This window comes from Colobus angolensis, unplaced genomic scaffold, assembly GCF_000951035.1.
Source record: "Colobus angolensis palliatus isolate OR3802 unplaced genomic scaffold, Cang.pa_1.0 Scaffold157, whole genome shotgun sequence".
Taxonomy (NCBI): Eukaryota; Metazoa; Chordata; class Mammalia; order Primates; family Cercopithecidae; genus Colobus; species Colobus angolensis.
The window spans coordinates 2,852,886-2,860,833 of record NW_012114677.1 but is presented as its reverse complement, the minus strand read 5'-3'; the positions used below and the strand labels follow the sequence as shown (position 1 = coordinate 2,860,833).

At 35.5% G+C, this 7,948-nt stretch overlaps 1 pseudogene across 1 annotated transcript in view; it reads left to right on the top strand.

Annotated features, from left to right (window-relative positions):
• LOC105508043 overlaps positions 1 to 4,303 on the top strand; it is a 79,510-nt pseudogene extending 75,207 nt beyond the window's left edge. Inside the window, exon 4 of the transcript XR_001001199.1 lies at positions 2,203 to 4,303. The product of XR_001001199.1 is annotated as a zinc finger protein 595-like (transcript). The remainder of the gene's footprint in view (positions 1 to 2,202) is intronic.
• The last annotated feature ends 3,645 nt before the right edge of the window (positions 4,304 to 7,948 follow it).

Here is a 7,948-nt window from a genome sequence, read left to right as displayed (position 1 = left end):
TCTCGATCTCTTGACCTCATGATCCGCCCGTCTCGGCCTCCCAAAGTGCTGGGATTACAGGCTTGAGCCACCGCGCCCAGCCCTCTTGTGCCTTTAAAGTATATTTTATGAAATATTACAGTTTTGACTTAAGATGTACTTTGCATAAGATAATCTTGACCTCTTTTTTTTATTTGCACGAAATGTTTTCTTTCATCTTGCCTTTTTCAGTCTCCTTTAATCATTAGATCTCAAGTGATTCTTGTTGAAAAGCAAGTTGGATCTTGCTTTTTAATTTGGTGGCATCTATTTTGAATCGAAATTTTACTTCAAAAATACTTAATTTGCCTAATTAGAAAGACTTAGTCATCTTTTAAATTGTTTTACTTGATTATTACACCTTTGTCCCTTATTTCCTTTCTCTGTCTTCCTTTGTGTCTTTTCTATTTTTATATTGATAGGACTTCTTATACTTTTGTGTATCTATACAGATACTTTGTGGTATCTTGGGAATTACATAAAATTTCATACAGTTAAAATCATATATCTTAAACTGGTAAGAACTTCATTTGCATTTGAACATTCTTCTTCATACATTTGCCCTCAACTTTGTTATTGAGGTATCATATTTTATGTTGTATATTAACAGATTATTAAGTTTTTTTATGCTTTTATCTTTAAAACTTTAGAGAATTAAAATATTTTCTGCAATATTATAATGGTACAGAACTTTATATTTGTATATGTGTGTATCTTTTTCAGAAAGTTATGTATTTTCATATGATCATGTTTTGTTTTCTTGCATTGTTATTTCCAGTGAAAGACACTTTCTTCAGAAATCTTTTTTTAAGGGAGATGTGCTAATATACTTTTTCAGCATTTGGTTATTTTGAAAGGTCTTTACTTTTTTTTCATTTTTAAGACAGTTTTGCTGGTTGTATTATTCCCACTTAGAAGTTATTTTTCTTTCAGCACTTTTTATCACAATTCCTTCTGGTCTGAAAAAAATTTATTGACAGATTTACTGGTTATAAGACCACACTTATAAATGACACATCACTTTTATCTCGCAGCTTCTAAGATTCTCTTCCTGTCTTTGACTTTTGAAACTTTGCTTATATATGTGCCTTGCTATAAATCTGTGTGTGTGTATCCTAGTTGAAGTCTGTTGAGCTTAATTTTTTATATCCTTTTTTTACTTCTGAAAATTTCTCAGTCATTATTTTTGTTTTTTTCACCTCCATGATGTCTGTTATTTATGTTTTTAATGTTTTCATTAATTCTCATTTTTCTGATTTTATTTAGTTTTATGTATTTCCATTTAGCTCACTGAGAATATTCAGGTTAAATTTTAAAAATTTGCACATCTTCATTTTTTATGGTTGTTTTCTGAAAACCTTTAAATTTTTTCATTTGGCCATGTCACCCTAATATTTTGTATGCATTGTAATATTTGCTTGTTATTTGAAGATTAACAAAAAGCCATTTGTCACAATCTTTACAATGTTGCTTTGTCCTGCCATAGTCTGAAACCAATTGTCTTTGATAGAGATTATGGGAGCCGCCCATACATGTTTTAAGGATGTGTCTTGTCTGGAATTTCATGTTTTTCAGTTAAAAGGGTTTGTTCATATTTCTTCTTAACAATCTGTAATCATTGCTCTACCTACTTTCTGTATTTAACACTGCAGTCTGCTCCTGAAACATTTACAGTTTGTCTCAGCAAACCCAAGCTGTCCTTTCCAAGTATACCACTGTTTCTTTCAGCACTGTATTACTGGAGACAGGAACCAGATTTTGTAAAGACCACCAAAAGCCAGAAGTTAAGAATATGTGCATTAGTATTTTTCTTCTTTTTAAAGACAGAAACTGGTAATTGGCAGTTTACTCCTAAAGATATAATGCTATATTGGGGAGGAGGAAGAGCTGTGTAAATGTAACAAATTTTCCCTTCTGTTCTATGTGGGCTCTTGGCGTTGTTCTTACCTGAGGCATTACATAAAATTAACTCATTTAGAGATTTTGCACAAAAGCATTTTGATCAGTATATGTTTGTTACATGTATATGTCTGTGAAGGAATTATGGCCTGTGGGATTTTGTTGTGCCATCTTACTAATGTACTTCGTATAAGTTTATATATTAGTGTAAAGTAAGTATATTCATATGCAAAGTATATTCATATGAATCTAGTAAGTGGGATTTGTTATTTTTATTTCTTTCAGGTGTGTGTTCTCATTTTACCCAAGACCTTTGGCCAGCGCAGGGCAAAGAAGATTCATTCACAAATTTATACTGAGAAGATATGAGAAATGTGGACAGAAGAATTTACAATTAAGTAAGGGCTGTAAAAGTGTGACTAAGAGTAAGTGCAGAAAGGAGGTTATAATGGACTTTACCAATGCTTTTCAACTACCCAGAGCAAAATAATTCAATGTAATACATGTGTCAAAGTGTTTCATAAATTTTCAAATTCAAACAAACATAAGACATATTGGAGAGAAATCATTTAAGTGTAAAAAATGTGGCAGGTAATTTCCCAAGTTCCTCCAACTAAATTAACGTAATGGAATACATGCTGGAGGGATACAAATGTGAAGAATGTGGCAAAATCTTTACCTCATCCTCAAACTTTGACAAACATAATAATTCATACCAGAGAGAAACCCTACACATGTGAAGAATGTGGCAAAGCCTTTAATAGGTCCACAACCCTTACTAAACATAAGAGAAATCATACTGGAGAGAAACTCTACACATGTGAACAATGTGGCAAAGCCTTTAGATGGTCTGCAACGCTGAACATAAGAAAATTCATACTGGAGAGAAACCCTACAAATGTAAAGAACGTGGCAAAGCCTTTAGATGGTCCACAAGCATGAATGAACATAAGAAAATTCATACTGGAGAGAAATCCTACAAATGTGAAGAATGTGGCAAGGCCTTTTATAGATATTCACACCTTACTAAACATAAGAGAATTCTGGGCAAAAACCCTACACATGTGAAGAATGTGGCAAAGCCTTTAGACAGTCCTCTGCACTGAATGAACATAAGAAAACTCATACTGGAGAGAACCCCTACAAATGTAAAGAATATGCAAAGCCTTTAGACGGTCCAGAAGCCTGAATGAACATACAAATATTCATACTGGGGAGAAACCCTACACATGTGAAGAATGTGGCAAAGATTTTACTTGGTCCTCACCCCTTACTGTACACCAGAGAATTCATACAGGTGAGAAACATAGTTAACATAGTTGAATGATATTTCTAGTAATATGTTTCCTTTGGCTTTAAACAGCAAATAAATTGAAGAATATTGTTCCATGTTCTTTTTATTTAAATTTCTTAAAATTTTTGTAGGCACATAGTATGTATATATATTTGTGGCATATATCAGTTATTTGCATACAGGCATGTACCATGTAATAATCCATCAGAGTAGGCTGGGCGTGGTGGCTCATGCCTGTAATCCCAGCACTATGGGAGGCCAAGGCAGGAGGATCACGAGTTCAGGAGATCAAGACCATCCTGGCTAACATGGTGAAACCCCATCTCTGCTAAAAATACAAAAAATTAGCTGGGCGTGGTGGTGGATGCCTGTAGTCCCAGCTACTCAGGAGGCTGAGGCAGGAGGATGGTGTGAACCCAGGAGGTGGAGCTTGCAGTGAGCTGAGATAGCACCACTGCACTCTAGCCTGGGCGACACAGCAAGACTCCATCTCAAAAAAAAAAAAAAAAATCCATCAGAGTAAATGAGTTATTAATCACCTTAAGTTTTTATCCTTTGTATTACACACAGTCCAGTTATACACTTTATTTTTAAATGTACAATTATTTTTTACTACAGATCATTTTATGATTGTCATATATCAAAGTATAATTTATCCATTTCTGAGTCCTGAATGAATACTTTAAAAAATGTCTCATATTTATCTTTGAACATATAGCGTCTTGTCCTGCAAACACATACGGACTTTTCATTTTTATTTTCATCAAGTTAAATATATAAATGTATTGCTCTAAAAATAAACCTTTAGGTATAAAAAAATTATGGAGCAAGCAATAGTGTTTGTGTAACACAGAGTTTGTACCTATTTTCCAAAGAAAAGATCAATATTGGAACAATGAAGTTTCTTTTATAAGGTGGATAATTTACTATAAATTTAGAAACCTAAAACATTCTGAAATCAAATCTATATTTCTTTGGATTTAATTACTCTAAAATCTAATTGTTGAGACTCTCCCCATGTAAATTGTTTTCATTTGTCTGGTACTCATGTTAGAGCTATAATTTACTTGTTTCTTATTTCTTTTGTTTTTACTTCATTAAGTATTTATGATATGAGCTGGTGAGAAATTATAAGAATGATTTTTATAAAATTTAGCAGTGCACAGAAAATTTTTAGATGCAAGTCCACAATTTGTGTATTGTTATATTTTATCGGGTTAGAAAATTTCATTTTGTTGCTTTAACTGCCACCTTGCCCGGCTAGTTTTTTTTTTTTTTTTTTGTATTTTTAGTAGAGACGGGGTTTCACCGTGTTAGCCAGGATGGTCTCGATCTCCTGACCTCGTGATTCGCCCGTCTCGGCCTCCTAAAGTGCTGGGATTACAGGCTTGAGCCACCGCGCCCGGCCAATCTCAGTGATTTTTAATGCAAATTCATTTACTTTGTTCACGGAATGGCCAATTATGGGACCTTTAGCAAGTTACCCTTTTAATGTCTTTAGCAAGTTACCCTTTTAATGTCTTCCCTATAATTACCATCAGCACTAGAAACTCCAGGTGCTTCAGACTTAAAGCAAAAGCCCTAGAGTACATCATCTTGTCTTACATAGTGTTCTGGGTCTCAAACATGCTGGTAAAAGAGTTTCTGTGGTTATTTTATTACAAAAACAGCACAAAAACTACCTATTTTTGATAACATTCAAAGACAGACCAGCATTTGAAACGTTATTCTACAATGGTTTTTAAAATGCATTTTTAATTGACAGATAAAATACATTATTTATCTTGTAGAACATGGTGTTTTGAATTATATATATGCTGTTAAAGGCTTACTTCTAGGTAATTCACATAGTAATTATTTTTGTAATCAGAGCACATAACATTGACCATCTTAGCATTTTTCAAAAATACAATTCATTATAGTCACCATGCTGTACAATAGATTTCTTGAACTTATTCTACCTAGACATCTGTAATTATGTATTATTTTACAGACATCTCTCCAAATGCTTTTTTCTAAATACCCAAGTATCTGGTAAGCAACATTCTATTGTCTGGCTTATTTTCATTTACCATACTATCCTCCAAATTTGTTCATATTGTTTTAAGCGACAAGATTTCCTCACTTTTAATCCTGAATTGCATTTCCTTGTGAATACCATATTTTGAAAAAATGAATTGAAATATGCATCCATTTATTGGTTGAGCAATTCATGTAATGAAAAGATATTTGTGTTAAAGCATGTGTTAATGAAATTCAGCTTTTACACAGTATTTTTGAGACTGAATCTCGCTCTGTCACCCAGGCTGGAGTGCAATGGTGCAAATCTCGGCTCACTGCAACCTGCACCACCTGGGTTCATGCAATTCTGCCTCAGCCTCCTGAGTAGCTGGGACTATAGCCGTAAGCCACCAAGCCTAGCTAATTTTTGTATTTTTAGTAGAGACGGGCTTTCACCATATTGACTAGGCTGGTCTCGAACTCCTGACCTCATGATCTGCCCACCTTAGTCTCACAAAGTGTTAGGATTACAGGTGTAAGCCACCCCCCACCCCCAGCCTACACATTTTACTAATAATTTGTATTAGACACTAATCGTAACACTACACATGTGTTAATAAATTTAATTTTCACAGTTACTCCATAGCATAGGCATTATTATCCTTATTTTAAAGAGAAACAGAGCCACAGAGAAAAATTACTTGGTCACAACAGTGCAGCCAGTTTTAAAACACAGGCAACTTTGACTCCAGAGAAAACACTCTTTATTACAGTAAACACCCACTTCAAACAAAATAAATGACTATCTATCTTCAACACCCATTCTTAGTAAATATTTAACAAAATTAAATCAATTGATATTTTGTTATATGTGTGTGCAAATGTATAAATTATTATACATAAAGGAGAAATATTTCCTCTATTTAATGAAACTATATAAACTCTAGAAATTGCTCTTTGCTACTGACATGTACTTGGGAACAACCTTTCTTTCAACTGTCCTTCCCTACCCCTCCACACTTCAGAATATTTATAGCATGATTTTTACATAAACCCATAATCAGCAAATGCTGTAATGTAATTAATCAAATATTTGCTACAAATGCAGCAGTACACTATGATTTTATTACTTAATATAAATTTTGAGTTAAATTAGCATCCTTTGTGCCTGTTTCTCAGTTTTGCCTAATACTACCAATTATCTTGCTTTTAAACTATTTGTTTATAAAACTTTAAATTATCTCTGGGAACCTCAGCTCAGCAGTCAAGAGTGCATGGCCCTGACCAGAGCCCTAGAACTAGAAAAGAACCACGGAGTTAGGTACTTTTTATACAGATTTCAAATATGCCATTTTAGTATTCCACAATTATGCCACCATTTGGAAAGAAATGATTGTTGACAACAAAGGATACCCCTATTAAATATGGGTCATAGATTTTTTTGCCCTACTCTAGGCTATCCACCTATCACAGAAAGCTGTAGTTCATTGCTGGGGCTGCCGGAAGTGCCAAGATGAGATTACCTAGACAAACAAGAGGGTTGGCCAAGCAGAAAGGGCCACCACCCTTTCTGGGGAACTCCTTATGGCCCTTATCCCAACTTTGCCTAACAACCTGCCCACCCTGCAATGGGGTATCAAATGTCAGTATACCCTAGGATCTGAAAGAATGTATAACTTGGGAGAGGTTCTTTATTTTCCCCAGGTTCTCCAACAGAAAGCAATAAGGGCACTCCATAATTCTTGTCTCTTTAGAAGAGACCATCTCCATCAGCTGTAACCAAACAACCAAAAAAACTCCTCTTTTTGACAAGTTTGTGAAGCCTGTCCATCTGGGCCTATAATAATCCCCAGGCCCTAAGCCACTCCCCTTAATTCAGCAACAAGAAACCTAGCCAGTGGGAAGAATGGTAGGTAGACTTTAATTAATCGCCAGCCTATTGAGGCTACAAATACCTCCTGATCCTTGGGGATGCCTTTACTGCCTGGGTTGAAGCCTCTCATACTAGAATAGAAAACATTCAGGTAGTTGCCAAGATCATTCTGAAAGAAATTTTCTCTTTGAGCCTCCACAGTCTTCACAAAGTAACAATGGCCTATATTTTATTTCACAAACTACTCAAACAGTGGCAAAAGCCCTAGGGATAAAATACTTTTCACACTCCTCCTGAAAGCCACAATCTCACAGGAAGGTAGAAAGGACTAATCAAGCTATTAAAAGGACCTTGAGCAAATGATGCCAGGAAACCTCTTTACCATGGCTAGAACTTCTGCCCATGGCAATTCTTCAGACCAGAACAGCCCCTAAATTACATCTATGCCTTAGTTTCTTTGAAGTCCTATATTGGAGACCCTTTCTACATGCAAACCCAATATTACACCCAGAGGTCACCAAATTAACCCAGTACATAAATCCCCGACTCAATTTCAAGAGGTCATCCAGGAGTTTGGACAGAATTCTGAGTCTGACTCCCCACCCCTCCCAAAATCCTTATAACAAGTCCTCATTAAAGTCTGGAGAGATGGATCTCTCTGATCTCAACTAACCCCCTCACAAAAGAACAATGTTACTATCATACTTTCCACCCCAATAGCTATCAAGTTTCCTGGCGTCGCCGGGCGCGCGGTGGTTCAAGCCTGTAATCCCAGCGCTTTGGGAGGCCGAGACGGGCGGATCACGAAGTCAGGAGACAGAGACCATTCTGGCTAACACTGTGAAACCCCATCTCTACTAAAA